The sequence below is a fragment of the Pseudophryne corroboree genome, chromosome 5 (assembly GCF_028390025.1).
Source record: "Pseudophryne corroboree isolate aPseCor3 chromosome 5, aPseCor3.hap2, whole genome shotgun sequence".
Classification (NCBI taxonomy): domain Eukaryota; kingdom Metazoa; phylum Chordata; class Amphibia; order Anura; family Myobatrachidae; genus Pseudophryne; species Pseudophryne corroboree.
The window spans coordinates 252,220,479-252,244,306 of NC_086448.1; the positions used below are offsets into that span (position 1 = coordinate 252,220,479).

General features: G+C 45.2%; 1 protein-coding gene across 11 annotated transcripts in view; it reads right to left on the bottom strand.

Moving 5' to 3' along the window:
* NEK10 (NIMA related kinase 10) overlaps positions 1–23,828 on the bottom strand; it is an 831,700-nt gene that overhangs the window by 209,320 nt on the left and 598,552 nt on the right. The window lies entirely within an intron of this gene.

The following is a 23,828-nucleotide window of genomic DNA, read 5'->3' on the forward strand; positions in this document are numbered from 1 at the left end:
AATGACATGTGATAATGCAATCTGAAAAGCACTGTACAAAATTTGAGCAGTCCACAAAGCGATATCCGCCGGACAGAATGTATATGCCCACTAATTCAATTAGGTAAGAAAATAAAGCAAAAGCATACACACCTTTGCAGAGTGTGCCACAGAGTGGGCTTAGCCATACAGGAAATGGTAGGATGTGCTTAGACTTGACATGGGTACAAGTTATATGCCCAGGAGTAGCACATATAGGAGCGCTAATAAGGCTTAAAAGTCCAAATACATATACACACTGGGAAATGTAAACTGTTTGTACAAGGAGATGATGAACATTGTTTACTTGTTTGTTAACGCCTCCATTTGACCACATTCATTGAACAGAACGGTCAGTGATTACCTACAGTATGGTAGGTTTCCATTTATACAGTATGCATAAATGGAGCAGACGCCAGTGTACAATAAAAAAAAAGTTATACCTCGTAAATGTACCAATTTATGCCGGGCAGTCCTGCCACTGGCAGCAAGGATGTTTTTCCCGACTGCTGTCACAGTAGAACATTGGTGAGCTGGTGAGCTAATGCCAGCCTCTCCAGAGAAAAAGAAAGATTATGGTGAAGGCCAAGCACTTCAGAAGCACTAGACATGCCCCTGAGTCATCATGACAAAGCCATTCACCCGAGAAGGTGTAGCCACCTCCCAGTACACAAGGCTGACTGTTAGGAAGTATGAGTGTATCAATGGAAAAGGATCCCCAGCCAGTCAAATACACTCATAAAGATTAACACATATACTCAACATCATTTGCAAGGGGTGTACACATTTCCATTTGATACATACAATCACAATGTTTTAGAAACAATTAATACACTTCTTAAAGATACAGAACATTCAGCAAATTTTCATGAATATGACATCCAAGTAGCGACCAACTCAGGACAGGATGGACATACACATATGCATGTGATATATGCAAAAACTCGCCATTTGCATCTATAATGAAATCAGTATGACTCACAATCAGCCCCTTAGAGTTTATAATCCAGAAAGACAAAATATGATAGCGTAGATTATGAAAACCTATAGAACTTTCTCTGCATTGAACAGACATATTAGAATAGATCACACTGGAATAAAATTTGGTTTGGGTGAACAACCTGAGGAAGTGTATATATTCAGGCATATGCAGATAAAAATGTTTGCATATTGTATAGTACAAGTGTGTCCATGTAGATGAAACAAAATAATGGACATATCACCAAATACACCTTTTAACATGCATCACTGTACAGGGTGATTCAAAAGTCGCAATACACTCTTTTGTTTCAAAAACTGTGCAGGAAATGGGAAAGCTGAATACTCCAGTAAGGTATGGGTCAGGTCTGCTATCTTTTAGGGTATGTACCGAACATGGGCGCCATCTTGAAATAGGCCATCTTGAATCTGTCAGTTTTTTCAAATGGAAAGGGGGTTGTAGAACATGTCAAGCAACATCAGAAATTGCTGAAAAGTTTATTGATGTGACATAGATTTGAAATAGCAGTAATGGTTCAAAAGTTACAACACTTTTTTGTTGCAGGTAACTGAAGATGGCTTTGTCAAAAGAGGAGAGAATTGAGTTAATTTTGATGTCTGTAGAATGAAGATTCCGTGTCATAGCTGCAGATTTTAACAGTCGGCACCCAGAAAGACCTCCGATTTCACATAGCTGGATCTTGAATGGATGCCATTGATGGGCATGAAGGATTCACAAGACCGATGACTGGCTGATTCCACATTCTGCTGACAAACATCGTGTGCTGTGTTGTGGGCTCTTCATGAAGGATGCCAAAACCATTGTTGAAGTTGTCTCGTCAGTAGCACTTTTTGGACGACCAGTCCGTGACTGGTCAGCCACAGTCCCAGTTTCTCGGAATTTGGAAATTAAGCACCTGGCAGTGTTATGTGAAATTGGAGGTCTTTCTGGGTGCTGGTTGTTATAACTGCAGCTATGACACGGAAACTTCGTTCTCCAGACATCAAAATGACCTCAATTCTCTCCTATTTTGTCAAAGCCATCTTCACTTACCTGCAACAAAAAGTGTTGTAACTTTTGAACCATAACGGCTATTTCAAATCTGTTTGAAGCAATAAACTTTTCGGCAAATTCTGATGTTGTTTAACATGTTACATGACACCCTTTCCATTTGAAAAAACTGACTTAGATTCAAGAGGGCCGATTTCAAGATGGCGCTCAATTTTCGGTACATACCCTAAAGCAGGCTTTCCCAACCACGATCCTCAAGGCACACCAACAGTGCAGGTTTTAGTGATATCCAGGCTTCAGCACAGGTGACTTAATTAGTAGCTCAGTTATTTTGATTTAACCATCTGTGCTGCAGCCTGGATATCACTAAAACCTGCACTGTTAGTGTGCCTTGAGGACCGTGGTTGGGAATGCCTGCCCTAAAGGATAGCCCACCTCACCCATACCTTACTGGAGTATTCCGTTTTCTCATTTCCTCTACAGTTTTTGAAACAAAAGGGTGTACTGCGACTTTTGAATCACCCAGTAGAGCTAAGGTACTGTAGAGCTAAGGCAATAAAACATGATGACAAATTTCAATAGTACAAATTAGTCACTTCTGATTGGCTGATTTTGAATTGTCCCCTCCAGTGCCTAAATAATCACAATTGTGGCTAAATCACTACCGTTGCAGCTATATCAGTATTGCTTTGCTTAATTTACATAACCATTTGGGCTACTACAGAAATAAATATTCTTAGTCAATTTAAAGGTATACTGTAAGTAAAAGATATTGAAGTGTTTTTTGTTTGTTTTTTTGCATTACCTTTTATATTGAAAAATGCAAATTTTGCATTTATTAGTAAGACAATAGTCTCCATTGTGTATATGAAACTTCATTACATTATTATATCCTGAACAAATAGGGTAATGTGACATTAGCATTTACTACTAACATTATATATATATTGGTAATACACTCTATATTACCATGGAGCACCAGTATACACACTTCTATGCCTAATGTCATGGCCGTAACTACAGTAGCGCTGCCGGGTAGGGGGCGGTGTTGGCGGCACTTGTCAATTATCTGTTTTAATTACTTTCACTTGCAGCTTCCCACCTTTTTGAAGCCCAGCATCTCCTGACTACCCCTGTCTCCTACCCTGACCCCTTCTGGCGCTAATACCTATACACCATTCATGAACTTAACTTGAGAGTTGTTTGTTATTCAGTTAAACTGTCCTTTATTACATTTTAAGATGCTGACATACCCAGGATTCTAACCCATTGCATGTATACCCATTTCACTCTATTCATTGAGCTATATGCCCTTACATAGAAAGCTAGATAATTCTAACTATTTGAAGCTTACCTTGTACTTTGTGAAAAAATGATCAGCATTGCAGCTGAGCAGATCTATGTAGTGTGCAGCTGCAAGGGATTGGATGTGTCACTGCACACTACATTGATTTGTTCAATTGCAATGCTGATTTTTTTTTTTACAAATTACAAGTAGCTTCATATAGTTCTTATAGTTTATATGTAGGATCAAATGAGTAGGGTGTTTGACAGAAATGCAACAGGTTATGGGTTTGAATCCTGGCTATGGCAGTATATTGAAATGTGTTATTTAAAGGGTATTGTAACTGAATAAAAGCAAGCTGTTAAGTGCATGAAAGTGGTATAAAGAGGATTTATGTCCAAATATACTGTACATAAAATGTGGGAAGGGGCATCATAGCATGGGCTTTCTCTGGGATACATTTTGTCATGCCGCTCCTCCACAGGGCACACACCGTATGTCCCTATTGGAAAAAAAAAAGGGGGGGGGGTGCCAATTCTCTTTCTTGCACAGCGCACAAAAAAGTCTAGTTACGGCTCTGCCTAATGTACACCTGGCACAAATACTACTGTTTTTTTGCTGGAAGAATCTTCAGCAATGTGCAGCTAAACATATGGATGTACGTGTGCTGTTTATGGTTATGTTTTGTTGTCCATTGCTACAGTACATCTGAAATGTTGCTAAGTTTACATTGCTAATAGTGCTTCATCTCATCTTCTAGTGTCCTGAGTAAACAATGTTTAGTTTAGTTTAGTTTCTGTAATATCAACATTTTTTCACCTATTATATGCTTCACCTGAAATACAGTACTGGCCTATACCAACCTATGTTCGAATATTGCTCAGTTTTCTCCAGTGTAACACAAAACACTATAAAGAGCCCAGGATTGGATTTATAGCTATACACATACAATTCCCACTGAACATACTGAATAGCTTCTTGAGTAAATGTATAGGAAAGAAATGAATCTATCCTATAACATGTCTACACTAACAAAGTATATAAAAGTGTGTAACTGTCCCAGAGGCATAAGAACATTCTACCTCCCATCCATCACTTATATTACCTTTCCCACATCAACAAATAACACACAGTCTTGAAGAGATGTTCTTGGGAAATATGATTTTAAAGTTTAATATTTGCGTGTGTGTGTGTGTATATATATATATATATATATACACACACACATACAATATGAAGGGGAAAATTGACAGTAACCTTTTAACTAAACAAGAATGAACACAAGGCAATTATATCTGCGGGCTGCATTTATGATAAACATATCTGTAAACTTTATCTTGGCAACGAGAACATTAGATTGAAACTGATAGCTGGAGAGGTCAAGAAAATAGAGATGAATGACTTGCATCAATCTAAACAAAAAAATAGATATGAAACTCGTTTGCTTCACATTTATTTTAACCTATGACCTGCACTAGTCTCAGGTTTTAAAAGAAAAAGTAGCAGCTGCTTTTTTGAGCTAAACCCACACTAGCCAGCATCTTTAAAGTTCTCATGCTTTGTGCAGTAGAAGGAAAAGGTGATGTACTGGAGAATAATTTAATAGGTTATAAAATAAAAACTGGAACGGCACCCTGCAGCCAGTAGCACTACTGTAGAGCCTGTGGAGCTGCCCAAAGTCTCCTTAGGATGCTCCTGGCAGAGCTCCATTTGCTAGAGCTGGCAGACAAGTCCCCAAGGTGGTGTGGTCTATGTGATATCGGACTTATAGCAAGAAAAAGTCACAACAGTTAGGATACCAACAAAATAATATGAGTGGCAGTTTGCTCAGCCATTTTCAGCCTGCTTTCATGCTTGGAGAAGCAAAAGTTACTGGAACTGGTGGGGAATGCAGTACCAGAAATGCTTGATTGCAGGCACTGGACCCTCACTGGAATATCATGGTGCATGCAATTTACTCTCAAGAACATATTGAGTAAAAGTAATCTAGGAATTTACCTTATAAGTATTCTAGGCATGGCAAATGGACTTTAAAATAGCAATAATTGATCCAGCTGCTGAATGTATAGCTCAGACAAATCAAAGCTAAAACAACATGACAGAATATCAATGCATCATGTACTTTTTTCTACCATGCCCCATACGTATATTTTCTAATGGCAATGGATATATCTGCTTTGCATAGAGATCAATAATCCCTATTTCAAGTTCCGCTTGCTCATAAATGTAGACTACTGTACAAAGTGCTTCTGTATCAAACCAAAAAGTAAGTCTTCTTTACAGAGCCGGCCATAGCCAATATGATGCCCTAGGCAAGATTTTGTCTGGTGCCCCCTAGCACCACCGCTAGTTCCGCCTCTGACCTTGCACCTCTTTCCCAGCACCCTCACCCATAGCAGTCCTTATTTTGGTGTTTGTACTTCCTATATTTTAAATAGGAACAGTTCGCACATTTGGCGCACAGGCCAAAAAGGGGTGTGTTTTTGCTGGCAAGGGGCATGGCCACACAATAGTAACCCCAATTCCAATTACACCACATAGTACTGCAACTTTATTCACATTTTATCATGCGATAGTGTCCATAATTCATATTACATCCCACAGTAGTATCACTTTACCTTATAAACGTTACTCCTCACAGTAGAGCCCCTTATTCACATTACATCACACAGCAGTATCACTTTACCTTATAAACGTTAATCCTCACAGTAGAGCCCCTTATTCACATTACATCACACTGAATTGCTCCTTATTCACATTACAACACACCCTATTGCTCTTTATTCACATTAGACGACACAGTAGTGCCCTTTCTATACGCAATGCCACATAGTAGAGCACCTTATACACATAATGCAACACATTAGTAATGCATTTATACACATAATTCCACACAGTAATGCCCCTTACACATATGAGACACATTATTAATGTCCTTATAAACATAATGCGCCTTATACATTATGACAACCTTTATTAATGCCCTTTTACACATAATGTCCCTTACACATATGCCGCACATTATTAATGCCCTTATACACATAATGACACACATAGTGCCCCCTACACATTTGCTGCACATTATTAGTGCCCCTATACACATAATGACACACATACAGTAGTACCCTGTTACACATATGCCGCACATTATTAATGCCCTTATAAACATAATGACACACATAGTGGCCCTTTACACATATGTTGCACATTATTAATGCATTTTTACATGACACACATAATGCTCCTTACACATATTCCTAACACTACTGCACAACCAACCCACTCACATACACACAGCACTCACACTGCCACTTACACTGTGACCTCTGCCTCTGCTTGGATACAGATGTGTCCTCATAAATCTCGCCTCAATGCTAATGTCGGGCACCTTTTTTTATGAAAATGCACCTTATTTGCATTGCTATGTGGCTAGGATGCACAAGCAGCTTCTGCTGATTAAAATGATATGCAGCATGCCTATATACTGTGTGAGACTGTGGCTGTATCTGCATATGAAATGCTACACACAGAATATAGGCATGCCGCATATCATTTTAATCAGCAGAAGCTGCTGATGCCCCTAGGCATATCAAATGCCCTAGGCAATTGCCTAGTTTGCCTATGCCTATGGCCGGCTCTGCTTCTTTATCTTAAAACACAAGACCAGAAAGATTGTTTATTTTCCAAAAATAAGATTTTACTTACCGGTAAATCTATTTCTCGTAGTCCGTAGTGGATGCTGGGGACTCCGTAAGGACCATGGGTTATAGACGGGCTCCGCAGGAGACAGGGCACTTTAAGAAAGAATTTGGATACTGGTGTGCTCTGGCTCCTCCCTCTATGTCCCTCCTCCAGACCTCAGTTAGAGACACTGTGCCCGGAAGAGCTGACAGTACAAGGAAAGGATTTTGGAATCCAGGGCAAGACTCATACCAGCCACACCAATCACACCGTATAACTTGTGATAAACTTACCCAGTTAACAGTATGAACAACAACAGAGCACCAGATCAACCCTGATGCACTATGACATAACCCTTATGCAAGCAATAACTATATACAAGTATTGCAGAAGAAGTCCGCACTTGGGACGGGCGCCCAGCATCCACTACGGACTACGAGAAATAGATTTACCGGTAAGTAAAATCTTATTTTCTCTAACGTCCTAGTGGATGCTGGGGACTCCGTAAGGACCATGGGGATTATACCAAAGCTCCCAAACGGGCGGGAGAGTGCGGATGACTCTGCAGCACCGAATGAGCAAAAACAAGGTCCTCCTCAGCCAGGGTTTCAAACTTGTAGAACTTTGCAAAAGTGTTTGAACCTGACCAATTAGCTGCTCGGCAAACCTGTAATGCCGAGACCCCTCGGGCAGCCGCCCAAGAAGAGCCCACCTTCCTTGTGGAGTGGGCTTTAACTGATTTTGGCAGCGCCAATCCTGCCGCAGAATGAGCCTGACGAATCGTGTTACAGATCCAGCGAGCAATAGTCTGCTTTGAAGCAGGAGCACCCAGCTTGATGGATGCATACAGGATAAACAGCGACTCAGTTTTCCTGACTCTAGCCGTTCTGGCTACATAAACCTTCAAAGCCCTGACCACATCTAGTAACTCGGAATCCTCCAAGTCACGAGTAGCCACAGGCACCACAATAGGTTGGTTCATATGAAAAGATGACACCTTAGGCAGAAATTGTGGACGGGTCCTCAATTCTGCTCTGTCCATATGGAAAACCAGATAGGGGCTTTTATGTGATAAAGCCGCTAATTCTGACACATGCCTAGCCGAAGCCAAGGCTAATAGCATGACCACCTTCCACGTGAGATATTTTAACTCCACGGTTTTAAGTAGTTCAAACCAGTGTGACTTCAGGAAACTCAACACCACGTTCAGTTCCCAAGGTGCCACTGGAGGCACAAAGGGGGCTGAATATGCAGCACTCCCTTTACAAACGTCTGCACTTCAGGCAGAGAGGCCAGTTCTTTTGAAAGAAAATAGACAGGGCCGAAATCTGGACCTTAATGGAACCCAATTTTAGGCCCAAAGTCACTCCCGCCTGTAGGAAGTGAAGGAAACGGCCCAGCTGGAATTCCTCAGTGGGGGCATTCCTGGCCTCACACCAAGCAACATATTTTCGCCATATACGGTGATAATGTTTAGCCATCACGTCCTTCCTAGCCTTTATCAGCGTAGGAATAACTTCATCCGGAATGCCTTTTTCTGCTAGGATCCGGCGTTCAACCGCCATGCCGTCAAACGGAGCTGCGGTAAGTCTTGGAACAGACAGGGCCCCTGTTGCAACAAGTCCTGTCTTAGAGGCAGAGGCCATGGTTCCTCTGTGAGAATTTCTTGCAGATCTGGATACCAAGTCCTTCTTGGCCAATCCGGAACAATGAGTATTGTTCTCACTCCTCTTTTCCTTATGATTCTCAGCACCTTGGGTATGAGAGGAAGAGGAGGAAATACATAAACCGTCTGGAACACCCACGGTGTCACTAGTGCGTCTACAGCTATCGCCTGAGGGTCTCTTGACTGGGCGCAATACCTCTGTAGCTTTTTGTTGAGGCGGGATGCCATCATGTCCACCTGTGGCAGTACCCACCGACTTGCAATCTGCGTGAAGACTTCTTGATGAAGTCCCCACTCTCCCGGGTGGATGTCGTGCCTGCTGAGGAAGTCTGCTTTCCAGTTGTCCACTCCCGGAATGAACACTGCTGACAGTGCGCTTACGTGATTCTCCGCCCAGCGAAGAATTCTGGTGGCTTCCGCCATCGCCACCCTGCTCCTTGTGCCGCCTTGGCGGTTTACATGAGCCACTGCGGTGATGTTGTCTGACTGAATCAGAACTGATTGGTCGCGAAGCAGGGTCTCCGCTTGACGTAGGGCGTTGTATATGGCCCTTAGTTCCAGGATATTGATGTGAAGGCAAGTCTCCTGACTTGACCACAGACCTTGGAAATTTCTTCCTTGTGTGACTGCCCCCCACCCTCGGAGGCTTGTATCCGTGGTCACCAGGACCCAGTCCTGAATGCCGAATCTGCGGCCCTCGAGAAGGTGAGCACTCTGCAGCCACCACAGGAGAGACACCCTGGCCCTGGGGGATAGGGTGATCAGCCGATGCATCTGAAGATGTGATCCGGACCACTTGTCCAACAGATCCCATTGAAAGGTCCTCGCATGGAACCTGCCGAAGGGAATGGCCTCGCATGATGCCACCATCTTTCCCAGGACTCGCGTGCAGTGATGCACGGACACCTGTTTTGGTTTTAATAGGTCTCTGACCAGTGTCATGAGCTCCTGAGCCTTCTCCATCGGGAGATAAACCCTCTTCTGGTCTGTGTCCAGAATCATGCCCAGGAAGGGCAGAGAAGTTGTAGGAATCAACTGCGACTTTGGAATATTTAGAATCCAGCCGTGCTGTTGTAACACTTCCCGAGAGCGTGCTACGCTGATCAGCAACTGCTCTCTGGACCTCGCCTTTATGAGGAGATCGTCCACGTATGGGATAATTGTGACCCCTTGCTTTCGCAGGAGCACCATCATTTCCGCCATTACCTTGGTAAATATTCTCGGTGCCGTGGAGAGACCAAACGGCAACGTCTGGAATTGGTAATGACAATCCTGTACCACAAATCTGAGGTATGCCTGATGAGGTGGATAAATGAGGACATGAAGGTATGCATCCTTTATGTCCAGCGACACCAAAAAATCCCCCCCTTCCAGGCTTGCGATGACCGCTCTGAGCGATTCCATCTTGAACTTGAACCTTTTCAGGTATATGTTCAGGGATTTTAAATTCAATATGTGTCTGACCGAACCGTTCGGTTTCGGTACCACAAACATGGTCGAATTTAACCCTTTCCTTGTTGAAGGAGGGGAACCTTGACCACCACCTGCTGAAGATACAATTTGTGAATTGCAGCTAACACTATTTCCCTCTCTAAGGGTGAAGCTGGCAGGGCCGATTTGAGGTATCGGTGAGGGGGCATCTCCTCGAATTCCAGCTTGTATCCCGGAGACACAATATCTATTGCCCAGGGATCCAACTGGGAGTGAACCCACTTGTGGCTGAAATTTCGGAGACGCGCCCCCACCGGGCCTAGCTCCGCCTGTGGAGCCCCAGCGTCATGCGGTGGATTTAGTGGAAGCCGGGGAGGACTTCTGTTCCTGGGAACTAGCTGTGTTGTACAGCTTCTTTCCTCTGCCCCTGCCTCTGGCAAGAAAGGACGCACCTCGGACTTTCTTGCCTTTTTGTGAATGAAAGGACTGCATTTGGCAATACGGTGCTTTCTTAGGTTGTGAGGGAACATATGGCAAAAAATTTGACTTTCCAGCAGTAGCTGTGGAGACCAGGTCCGAGAGACCCTCCCCAAACAATTCCTCACCCTTGTAAGGTAAAACCTCCATGTGCCTTTTTGAGTCGGCATCGCCTGTCCATTGCCGAGTCCACAGGACCCTTCTGGCAGAAATCGACATTGCATTTATTCTAGAGCCCAGTAGGCTAATGTCTCTTTGAGCATCTCTCATATATAGGACAGCGTCTTTTATATGCCCCAGGGTCATTAATATAGTATCCTTGTCCAAGGTATCAAGATCCTCAGATAAGGTATCCGTCCATGCTGCTACAGCACTACACACCCAGGCCGACGCAATTGCCGGCCTTAGTAAGGTACCTGAATGTGTATAAATGGACTTCAAGGTACCCTCTTGCTTTCTATCCGCAGCATCTTTTAGGGTGGCCGTATCCTGTGACGGTAGGGCCACCTTCTTGGATAAGCATGTTAGAGCTTTGTCCATCCTAGGGGAGGATTCCCAGCGTAGCCTGTCCGTTGGCGGGAAAGGGTACGCCATAAGCATCCGTTTGGAAATCTGCAGTTTTTTATCTGGAGATTCCCAAGCTTTTTCACATAACTCATTTAGCTCATGTGAAGGGGGAAAGGTCACCACCTGCCTTTTTTCCCCATACATATGAACCCTCTTGTCAGGGACTGGGGTTTCCTCTGTGATGTGCAACACCTCCTTCATTGCTATAATCATATAACTTATAGCTTTAGCCAATTTAGGCTGTAACTTTGCATCATCATAGTCGACACTGGAGTCAGAATCCGTGTCGATATCTGTGTCAACAATTTGGGATAGTGGGCGCTACTGAGACCCTGACGGCCTCTGCGACATAGGATCAGGCATGGGCTGAGACCCCGACTGTCATAAGGTTCAGCTTTATCCAACCTTTTATGCAAGGAATTAACATTATCATTTAAAACCTTCCACATATCCATCCAATCAGGTGTCGGCGCCGTCGGCGGAGACACCACATTCATTTGCTCCCGCTCTGCTTCCACATAGCCTTCCTCATCAAATATGTCGACACAAGCGTACCGACACACCACACACACAGGGGATGCTCTTTTTGAAGACAGTTCCCCCACAAGGCCCTTTGGAGAGACAGAGAGAGAGTATGCCAGCACACACCCCAGCGCTATATGTCCCAGGAATCACACAGTAACTTAGTGTTAACCCAGTAGCTGCTGTATATAATGTTTTTGCGCCTAATTTATGTGCCCCTCCTCTCTTTTTACCCTCTTCTACCGTGAATCTGCAGGGGAGAGCCTGGGGAGCTTCCTCTCAGCGGAGCTGTAGAGAGAAAATGGCGCTGGTGAGTGCTGAGGAAGAAGCCCCGCCCCCTCAACGGCGGGCTTCTGTCCCGCGTTTCTGTACAAAATTATGGCGGGGGCTCATGCATATATACAGTGCCCAACTGTATATATGCCCAACTTTTGCCAAGAGATCCTAACTGCTGCCCAGGGCGCCCCCCCCCCCCCCCCTGCGCCCTGAACCCTACAGTAAACCGGAGTATGTGGGTTTAGTGTGGGAGCAATGGCGCACAGCTACAGTGCTGTGCGCTACCTCAGTTTGAAGACTGGAGTCTTCTGCCACCGATTTTGAAGTCTTCTTGCTTCTTCCACCTGGCTTCTGTCTTCCGGCTCTGCGAGGGGGACGGCGGCGCGGCTCCGGGATCGGACGACAAAGGGTGAGATCCTGTGTACAATCCCTCTGGAGCTAATGGTGTCCAGTAGCCTAAGAAGCAGGACCTATCTTCAAAGAGTAGGGCTGCTTCTCTCCCCTCAGTCCCACGCTGCAGGGAGTCTGTTGCCAGCAGATCTCCCTGAAAATAAAAAAAATAACCTAACAAAATACTTTCTTATAGCAAGCTCAGGAGAGCTCACTAAACAGCACCCAGCTCGTCCGGGCAAAGATTCAAACTGAGGTCTGGAGGAGGGACATAGAGGGAGGAGCCAGAGCACACCAGAATCCAAATTCTTTCTTAAAGTGCCCTGTCTCCTGCGGAGCCCGTCTATTCCCCATGGTCCTTACGGAGTCCCCAGCATCCACTAGGACGTTAGAGAAAATACTATAGGTCACATTTATCACCATCTGTATCTGATGATGCAGATGACAAGTGATAAAATCGGCCAAACTCATAATGCAATAATTGAGTACATTGCATGGATGTGTCAATTATCACATGCAGGGACAAAGCTTGCAAGAAAGTTCTGTCTCTGCAAACGCCGGGCACAGCATTTTGCAAAAAGTAACCCCAATGACCTGCTGCGTATTGCACTACCGCCACCGATGGGTACCCCCCTACCCCCATCACAACTACCCCCCCATCCCCCACTGGTAATTATATTTACCAATCCAGGAGCAGGTGATCACTTCTTCCAGTGTGCTCCTGGGTGCCGGATCCTGCTGCTGCTCTGTGACCCCCAGTGCTGTAAGTTTATTGAGGTCCTGATGCCTGGCAGCGCTCACCAGAGCACCGATCACCGGCTCCTGGATGGGTAGGATTTTTTATTTTTTTTAATGCGCATTAAAGGGTTTGGAACAGTTTTATACCAAAAGTCCTTTAATACATTTGAGTGAAACTAAAATAATGTGAAAAGGGTGTTTAAAAAAAGCTTGATAAATCAGCCACTATGAAGAAAATGTGATAGTCTGCCAATTGCAACTACAAGATCTTGGTGATATTAGTTACTAGATTTAAAGAGGCAATATTTTTTAAGGTGAAAACAGGTTTGATTGGCTGTTTAAATTATTGCTGCTTTAAATTGACGGTAGTACTGTAGCTAAATTGTTGACAACTCGCTGTTGCCTGTAACTCACAGGCTATCACTTTTTGCCCCTAAATCTCTTAAGGAGCCATATTTTCGAGTTTACCAGGTAGTACAAACCTTGAAGAAGAGAGTCATAATAAAGTTTATTAATATTGTGAATTATTGCTTTTTTACTAATTAAAAAATAAGAATTTACTTACCGATAATTCTATTTCTCGGAGTCCGTAGTGGATGCTGGGGTTCCTGAAAGGACCATGGGGAATAGCGGCTCCGCAGGAGACAGGGCACAAAAGTAAAGCTTTTACAGGTCAGGTGGTGTGTACTGGCTCCTCCCCCTATGACCCTCCTCCAGACTCCAGTTAGGTACTGTGCCCGGACGAGCGTACACAATAAGGGAGGATTTTGAATCCCGGGTAAGACTCATACCAGCCACACCAATCACACCGTACAACTTGTGATCTAAACCCAGTTAACAGTATGATAACAGAGGAGCCTCTGAAAGATGGCTTCCTAAACAATAACCCGAATTAGTTAACAATAACTATGTACAAGTATTGCAGATAATCCGCACTTGGGATGGGCGCCCAGCATCCACTACGGACTCCGAGAAATAGAATTATCGGTAAGTAAATTCTTATTTTCTCTATCGTCCTAAGTGGATGCTGGGGTTCCTGAAAGGACCATGGGGATTATACCAAAGCTCCCAAACGGGCGGGAGAGTGCGGATGACTCTGCAGCACCGAATGAGAGAACTCCAGGTCCTCCTTTGCCAGGGTATCAAATTTGTAAAAATTTACAAACGTGTTCTCCCCTGACCACGTAGCTGCTCGGCAGAGTTGTAATGCCGAGACCCCTCGGGCAGCCGCCCAAGATGAGCCCACCTTCCTTGCGGAATGGGCCTTAACAGATTTAGGCTGTGGCAGGCCTGCCACAGAATGTACAAGTTGAATTTTGTTACAAATCCAACGAGCAATCGACTGCTTAGAAGCAGGTGCACCCAACTTGTTGGGTGCATGCAGTATAAACAGCGAGTCAGATTTTCTGACTCCAGCCGTCCTTTAAATGTATATTTTTAAGGCTCTGACAACGTCCAACAACTTGGAGTCCTTCAAGTCGTCTGTAGCCGCAGGCACTACAATAGGCTGGTTCAGGTGAAACGCTGATACCACCTTAGGGAGAAAATGCGGACGCGTCCGCAGCTCTGCCCTATGTCGAATGGAAAATTAAATAAGGGCTTTTATAAAACAAAGCCGCCAGTTCAGATACTCTCCCTGCCGAAGCCAGGGCCAGTAACATAGTCACTTTCCATGTGAGATATTTCAAATCCACATTCTTTAGTGGTTCAAACCAATTGGATTTGAGGAAATCTAAAACTACATTTAGATCCCACGGTGCCACCTTAGGCACCACAGGAGGCTGTATATGCAGTACTCCTTTGATAAAAATCTGGACCTCAGGGACTGAGGCCAATTCTTTTTGGAAGAATATTGATAGGGCCGAAATTTGAACCTTAATAGATCCCAATTTGAGACCCATAGACAATCCTGATTGCAGGAAATGTAGGAAAACGACCCAGTTGAAATTCCTCCATCGGAGCACTCCGCTGCTCGCACCACGCAACATATTTTCGCCAAATACGGCGATAATGCTTCGCGGTGACTTCCTTCCTTGCCTTTATCAAGGTAGGAATGACTTCTTCTGGAATGCCTTTTCCTTTTAGGATCTGGCATTCAAACGCCATGCCGTCAAACGCAGCCGCGGTAAGTCTTGAAAAAGACAAGGACCCTGCTGAAGCAGGTCCCTTCTCAGAAGTAGAGGCCACGGATCGTCCGTGACCATCTCTTGAAGTTCCGGGTACCAAGTCCTTCTTGGCCAATCCGGAGCCACTAGTCTTACTCCTCTTTGCCGTATAATCCTCAATACCTTTGGTATGAGAGGCAGAGGAGGAAACACATATACCGACTGGTACACCCAAGGTGTTACCAGCGCGTCCACAGCTATTGCCTGCGGATCTCTTGACCTGGCGCAATACCTGTCCAGTGTTTTGTTGAGGCGAGACGCCATCATGTCCACCATTGGTTTTACCCAACGGTTTAATAGCATGTGGAAAACTTCTGGATGAAGTCCCCACTCTCCCGGGTGAAGGTCGTGTCTGCTGAGGAAGTCTGCTTCCCAGTTGTCCACGCCCGGGATGAATACTGCTGACAGTGCTATCACGTGATTCTCCGCCCAGCGAAGGATCCTGGCAGCTTCTGCCATTGCCCTCCTGCTTCTTGTGCCGCCCTGTCTGTTTACATGGGCGACTGCCGTGATGTTGTCCGACTGGATCAACACCGGTCTTCCTTGAAGCAGAGGTTCCGCCTGGCTTAGAGCATTGTAGATTGCTCTTAGTTCCAGAATGCTTATGTGAAGAGACTTTTTCAGGCTCGACCACACTCCCTGGAAATTTCTTCCCTGTGTGACTGCTCCCCAACCTCTCAGGCTGGCATCCGTGGTCACCAGGATCCAATCCTGCATGCCGAATCTGCGGCCCTCCAATAGATGAGCCTCCTGCAACCACCACAGAAGGGATACCCTTGTCCTCGGCGACAGGGTTATCCGCAGGTGCATCTGAAGATGCGACCCTGACCATTTGTCCAACAGATCCCTTTGCATGGAATCTGCCGAAAGGGATTGCTTCGTAAGAAGCTACCATTTTTTCCCAGGACTCTTGTGCATTGATGTACAGACACCTTTCCTGGTTTTAGGAGGTTCCTGACCAGGTCAGATAACTCCTTGGCTTTTTCTTCGGGAAGAAAAACCTTTTTCTGAACTGTGTCCAGAATCATCCCCAGGAACAGCAGACGAGTTGTCGGCATTAATTGGGATTTTGGAATATTCAGAATCCATCCGTGCTGCTTTAGCACCTCTTGAGATAGTGCTAAACCCATCTCTAGCTGTTCTCTGGACCTTGCCCTTATTAGGAGATCGTCCAAGTATGGGATAATTAATACGCCTTTTCTTCGAAGAAGAAATATTATCTCGGCCATTACCTTTGTAAAGACCCGAGGTGCCGTGGACAAACCAAACGGCAGCGTCTGAAACTGATAGTGACAGTTTTGTACAACGAACCTGAGGTACCCCTGGTGTGAGGGGTAATTGGAACGTGGAGATACGCATCCTTGATGTCCAAGGATACCATAAAGTCCCCTTCTTCCAGGTTCGCTATCACTGCTCTGAGTGACTCCATCTTGAACTTGAACTTCTTTATGTACAGGTTCAAGGACTTCAGATTTAGAATAGGCCTTACCGAGCCATCCGGCTTCGGTACCACAAAAAGAGTGGAATAATACCCCTTCCCTTGTTGTAGAAGAGGTACCTTGACTATCACCTGCTGAGAATACAGCTTGTGAATGGCTTCCAAAACCGTCTCCCTTTCTGAGGGGGACGTTGGTAAAGCAGACTTCAGGAAACGGCGAGGTGGCTCTGTCTCTAATTTCAACCTGTACCCCTGAGATATTATCTGCAGGATCCAGGGATTTACCTGCGAGTGAGCCCACTGCGCGCTGTAATTCTTGAGACGACCGCCTACCGCCCCCGAGTCCGCTTGCGAAGCCCCAGCGTCATGCTGAGGCTTTTGTAGAAGCCGGGGAGGGCTTCTGTTCCTGGGAAGGAGCTGCCTGTTGCTGTCTCTTCCCTCGTCCTCTGCCTCGTGGCAGATATGAATAGCCCTTTGCTCTCTTATTTTTAAAGGAACGAAAGGGCTGCGGTTGAAAGGTCGGTGCCTTTTTCTGTTGGGGAGTGACTTGAGGTAGAAAGGTGGATTTCCCGGCCGTAGCCACCAAATCCGATAGACCGACCCCAAATAACTCCTCTACGCATCGCCTGTCCACTGTCGTGTCCATAAAGCTCTTCTGGCCGAAATGGACATAGCACTTACCCGTGATGCCAGTGTGCAGATATCTCTCTGTGCATCACGCATATAAAGAAATGCATCCTTTATTTGTTCTAACGACAGTAAAATATTGTCCCTGTCCAGGGTATCAATATTTTCGATCAGGGACTCTGACCAAACTACCCCAGCACTGCACATCCAGGCAGTCGCAATAGCTGGTCGTAGTATAACACCTGCATGTGTGTATATACCTTTTTGGATATTTTCCATCCTCCTATCTGATGGATCTTTAAGTGCGGCCGTCTCAGGAGAGGGTAACGCCACTTGTTTTGATAAGCGTGTTAGCGCTTTGTCCACCCTAGGAGGTGTTTCCCAGCGCTCCCTAACCTCTGGCGGGAAAGGGTATAAAGCCAATAACTTCTTTGAAATTAGCAGTTTTTTATCGGGGCACCCCACGCTTCATCACACACGTCATTTAATTCTTCTGATTCGGTAAAAACTACTGGTAGTTTTTTCACACCCCACATAATACCCTGTTTAGTGATACCTGTAGTATCAGCTAAATGTAACATCTCCTTTATTGCCAAAATCATATAACGTGTGGCCCTACTGGAAAATACGGTTGATTCGTCACCTTCACCACCGGAATCAGTGCCTGTGTCTGGGTCTGTGTCGACCGACTGAGGCAAGGGGCGTTTTACAGCCCCTGACGGTGTTTGAGGCGCCTGGACAGGCACTAATTGAGTGTCCGGCCGCCTCATGTCGGCAAACGACTGCTTAAGCGAGTTGACGCTATCCCGTAATTCCACAAATAAAGGCATCCATTCTGGTGTCGACCCCCTAGGAGGTGACATCCTCATATTTGGCAATTGCTCCGCCTCCACACCAATAACGTCCTCATACATGTCGACACACACGTACCGACACACAGCAGACACACAGGGAATGCTCTATACGAAGACAGGACCCACTAGCCCTTTGGGGAGACAGAGGGAGAGTCTGCCAGCACACACCAAAAAGCGCTATATATGACAGGGATAGCCTTATGATTAAGTGCTCCCTTATAGCTGCTTTTATATTAATATATTGCCATTTATTTTGCCCCCCCTCTCTGTTATACCCTGTTTCTGTAGTGCAGTGCAGGGGAGAGACCTGGGAGCCTTCCTGACCAGCGGAGCTGTGACAGAAAATGGCGCCGTGTGCTGAGGAGATAGGCCCCGCCCCTTTTTCGGCGGGCTCGTCTCCCGCTATTTAGTACATTTAGGCAGGGGTAAATATCTCCATATAGCCTCTGGGGCTATATGTGAGGTATTTTTAGCCTTTTTAAAGGTTTTCATTTGCCTCCCAGGGCGCCCCCCCCCCAGCGCCCTGCACCCTCAGTGACTGCCGTGTGAAGTGTGCTGAGAGGAAAATGGCGCACAGCTGCAGTGCTGTGCGCTACCTTAAGAAGACTGCAGGAGTCTTCAGCCGCCGATTCTGGACCTCTTCTTGCTTCAGCATCTGTGAGGGGGCCGGCGGCGCGGCTCTGGTGACCATCCAGGCTGTACCTGTGATCGTCCCTCTGGAGCTTCATGTCCAGTAGCCAAGAAGCCAATCCATCCTGCACGCAGGTGAGTTCACTTCTTCTCCCCTCTGTCCCTCGTTGCAGTGATCCTGTTGCCAGCAGGAATCACTGTAAAATAAAAAACCTAAGCTAAACTCTCTAAGCAGCTCTTTATGAGAGCCACCTAGAATTGCACCCTTCTCGGCCGGGCACAAAAATCTAACTGGAGTCTGGAGGAGGGTCATAGGGGGAGGAGCCAGTACACACCACCTGACCTGTAAAAGCTTTACTTTTGTGCCCTGTCTCCTGCGGAGCCGCTATTCCCCATGGTCCTTTCAGGAACCCCAGCATCCACTTAGGACGATAGAGAAATTATAATTTTGTAAAGGATAAATTCAATGTATATCTAACAAGCTTGAAAACTAGTGTAAGGATTCCTATGACATATTTTTGTTCATTTGCACCATATATTGCAAGATGCCTGGCACCATTCCTACGCTGTGTACTTTGGGGGTAATTCCAAGTTGATCGATGCAGGATTTTTGTTAGCAATTGGGCAAAACCATGGGGGTAATTCCAAGTTGATCGCAGCAGGATTCTTGTTAGCAATTGGGCAAAACCATGTGCAGTGCAGGGGGGGCAGATAAAAATGTGCAGAGAGAGTTAGATTTGGGTGGGGTGTATTCAAACTGAAATCTAAATTGCAATGTAAAAATAAAGCAGCCAGTATTTACCATGCACAGAAACAAAATAACCCACCCAAATCTAACTCTCTCTGCAAATGTTATATCTGCAGTGCACATGGTTTTGCCCAATTGCTAACAAACTTGCTGCTGCGATCAACTCGGAATGACCACCCATGTGCACTGCAGGGGAGGCAGATATAACATGTGCAGAGAGAGTTAGATTTGGGTGGGGTGTGTTCAATCTGCAATCTAATTTGCAGTGTAAAAATAAAGCAGCCAGTATTTACCCTGCACAGAAATAAAATAACCCACCCAAATCTAACTGTTTCTGCACATGTTATATCTGCCTCCCCTGCAGTGCACATGGTTTTGCCCAATTGCTATCAAAAATCCTGCTGCGATCAACTTGGAATTACCCCATTTTTCCCCAACTTTGTTACTTTATTCTGCTACTTCTTCCTTAATTTTGCTACTTTTTCCCGAATTTTGTTTCTTATTTCACAAATAGTTTCAATAAGGTCCTGATTCAGGTTGTATCACAATCGTGATCCAACACACAGTTTCCCGACCATCGCATGTGCAGGACCCATTCTGCGCACATGTAGAACGGGTCATCGCAGGGATGCGAATGTCTCTGACTGATTGACAAGCAAAGGAGTTTGAAGGGAGGGGTGGGAGCGGGGGCGGCCGGCATTTGTGGAAATGGGGGCATGTTGCCCCCATTTTCTGGGAGTGACGAGGCCAAGGACTGCATTGTGAGACGTAGTTTACTTGGCCTCGCCAACCGCCCTGTAGCTTTGCAATTGCAATCCATGCTGAACTAGGCCATAGGTACATAGGATTACTTTTTTGTTGCAAAATAAATTTGGTCAAGTCGCAGATTAAGCATAACGACTTGTATCTAGTACTGGAATAGTGTTTTGGCATAGATAAGTATCAAAGTCTGTGGCGCAATAAATGGAGCTATTTGGAACAATTTAAGTTTAGGTATATGCAGACGCGGCAACAGAAATCTTGGGGCCTGATACAGTGATATCTCTCTTTTCTCCCCTACACACACACCACAGTCTATGTCTTCCTTCCACCCACCTAACAGTCTGTCTCACCACAATGACTCCATGCTACATTTTCAGATCCCCTATCCCTTCACAAAGCCCGATATTCCTTCACCAATCCACTCTTACCTCTGGGAGAGACTCACCTGTGCTGCATTCCTAAGTACCCAGACCCAAATATCGCACAGCAGGCACCATGTAGGCCCTCACACCTCACCAGAAGAGGCCAGCGCAGGGCATGGGAATCCCGGACAGCAGAGCTGCTGCCAAGTTCCCATAACTGCCTGCAACAGAGCAGGACTCGGTAGAATGGCCCCACAGTCACTGTGTGTGAGAGGCTCCTGTCAGTCTGAGGCCATGTCCTCATCTCTCTCTGCCTCATAGGCCACACTACATATCACTCTTCTCTGCACCGCCTTCCAGGGTTTAAAGTGGTCCTGGTGAGGTGGTGGAACTCATTTACCAAGCCTCCCCCCACCCACCCCCTTTCACATTAAGTGGAGCCAGGGCCAGTGCTAGGATTTTTAGTACCCCCCTGCAAACTATAAATGAATGTCCTACTTCCCATACTTTATAAAGGCACATTGATCTCACACAGAAGCAACTTGGTCACATAATAGTACTTTCAATTCAAATTGCACAACACAGTAGCACAATTTTATTCACATTACACTGCATAGTAATGCCCCTTATTCAGATTACATCACTCAGTAGTGCCCTTTATGCACATTGCACTACCCAATGATACCCTCTATACATGTTATGCCACACAGTAGTGTACCTTATATACAGTACCCACAGTAGTGCCCCTTATACACAATTCCCACAGTAGTAGTGCCCCTTACACATAATGACCACAGTAGTGCCACTTATACACATAATGGCCACAGAAGTGCCGCTTATACACAAAATGCCCACAGAAGTTTTGCCACTTATATACAGAATGCCCACAGTAGTAGTACCCCTTACACATAATACCCACAGTAGTAGTGCCGCTTATATACAGAATTCCCACAGGAGTAGTTCCTCTTACACATAATGCCCACAATAGTAGTGCTTATACACATCTCTGCCTCTGTCACTCCAGCAGCTCACCACCTGTGTCTCTCCAGCAGCTCCATGCCCTGCATTCCTCCAGCAGCTTCTCCACTTCTATTTTCACTTCAGCCCCCTCTCATCTTGTATTCAAGATGCACAGAGCCTGCTCCTCTTCATGGCTCCTCTTCACTTCAGCAGCAGGGATAGCATGACATACGCCAAGGCGGAAAAGGAAGTTACTGGGCCTTGAGGAGGGGATGAATGCTGTCCAACAGACACAGCATGTGTGAGTACCAGGAGGGGTGGGCTGTAGATGGAGGAGGACCATGGAACCACCAGGACCTGAGGAAGGGGGAGGTGGCTGCAGCTCATCAGTAACACATCTATTGATGTAGGTGATGGGGCAGGTTTTTCTGTTGGAATTACTGTGCAGGGAAATGGAGGGGGTGGAACTAGTTCCCCCTACCATTAGAGGTGGTGGAACTCAGTTCCACCTCGTTCCCCCTCACTTTAACCCCTGCCGCCTTCTTACTCTTATTGAACAAGACAGCTCACATCCCTGCTGGGCCCTAAGTGGCATATCCCTGGGGCCCCTCTGACCCTTGGGGCCTGGCAAAGGAGTCCCATTTGACCCATTCTGTCACTGACTCTGGGTGTATGTGGATACATCTGTATTTTAAGTAAGTTTAAACATGTTTCAAATCTTTTTGGCGATAATTATATGCTTTTTCTTGGGCATATTAATGCATATGTTTATGATTTATAATTTTAGGTCATAGTTGTACAGAATTTGGGAAAAACATCAGTACACAAAGTGGGGCATGTATGGCAGTATGACATACCGCCACTTCAATATGAGGATTAAAAAAAAAAGCCAGATCCCTCAGGAAACGCTCTGCTCAATCAGCAGCACTCTCCTAAGCTGTCAATCAATGCCCCAATGGCAGAGGAAGGAGAGAAGCCCATGGATGAGAATGCTCTCCCGGCTTCTGCCCTCCAACCACCCTCTGCTCCGTACAGGATATCCACTGTGCTGCCTGCTGTGCATCTGAGTGCTGTCAACATTGGGCAAGGGTGAGGCCAGTGATATACTAGGGGAAAGCTGCTGTGCTGTGTGTGTGGTATACAGGAGCAGGAAAATACACAGTAGGGCACTGGATGACTGTGGCTGTGGAGGAAGCAGTATGTGGGGATCATGCTCTCAGAAGATGCCAGAAGTAGGTGGTGGGACAGGAGGTGGCTTGATTACAGAAATTTTGTTTGGCTGGCTGTCTCTTGGCCATGCTTAGTTGTAGAGAATCAGTCGATGTGCCTGACAGCTATGGTAGGTCTGTACAGTGCAGCTTAGTATCAGCTGGCTACAGGACAGTACAGACCTACCTCACCATTAATCTACACCTCAGTGCTGTCAACCAACTGATTGGTTGACATGGGCAATTTCTCCACTGGCTCACTTCTCCATGAATAAACTTTTTAATATATTTTTAGAGAAACAATATCAATTGGGGATTGCAAGTATTAGCAAACTTACTATGTTTGCCTAATTGACTGATGAGCCCTAATGGCTACCGATGATTTTATATACTGGCAAATTTTAATTATTGTTGCTGATGGAACCTTTTTATGTTGATTTGTTGATATACATATAATAACTGTCTGCCCCCTCCTAAGACTCTGCTTTAAGATTCAATTAGGCACATTTGTTCATATACCATTTTATCATGTGCGCCAATAGGGGTATTTTATAATATCAGTGTGGGTGGGGAGGGGACATTGCACTGAGGTTTTCTTATAAATAAAAGACTCTCTCTCATATTATAAAGTATATTTATATTATTATGGTAGCTTACATACAGTTTGCATGGTATTATAAGATGTGTATGGTATTTGCATCATTAGGTATGGTGTTATTGATTTTCAAACTGGGACAGAAAGTAGACATACCTTCTTACACAGCGAGCAACCTTATACAATCTCTGTGAATGTACTGATAAAATGTATAATTTACCCATTGTGAAGTAAGAACTTGGTGTAGAATATGTTACAAAAAACCCAAGAAGAAACTATTAGTTTTATGCAAAATAATGTTGTTGTTTTTAATTTAGTCACGGGTGGGACACAGTACAGAATAGTTCTCAGTAACACCCATTTTATGTATGTAAACCAAAAACAGTGCACTTCTATGGCTATATAATAATTTTTTGTCATTTAACATGTTAATCTTAT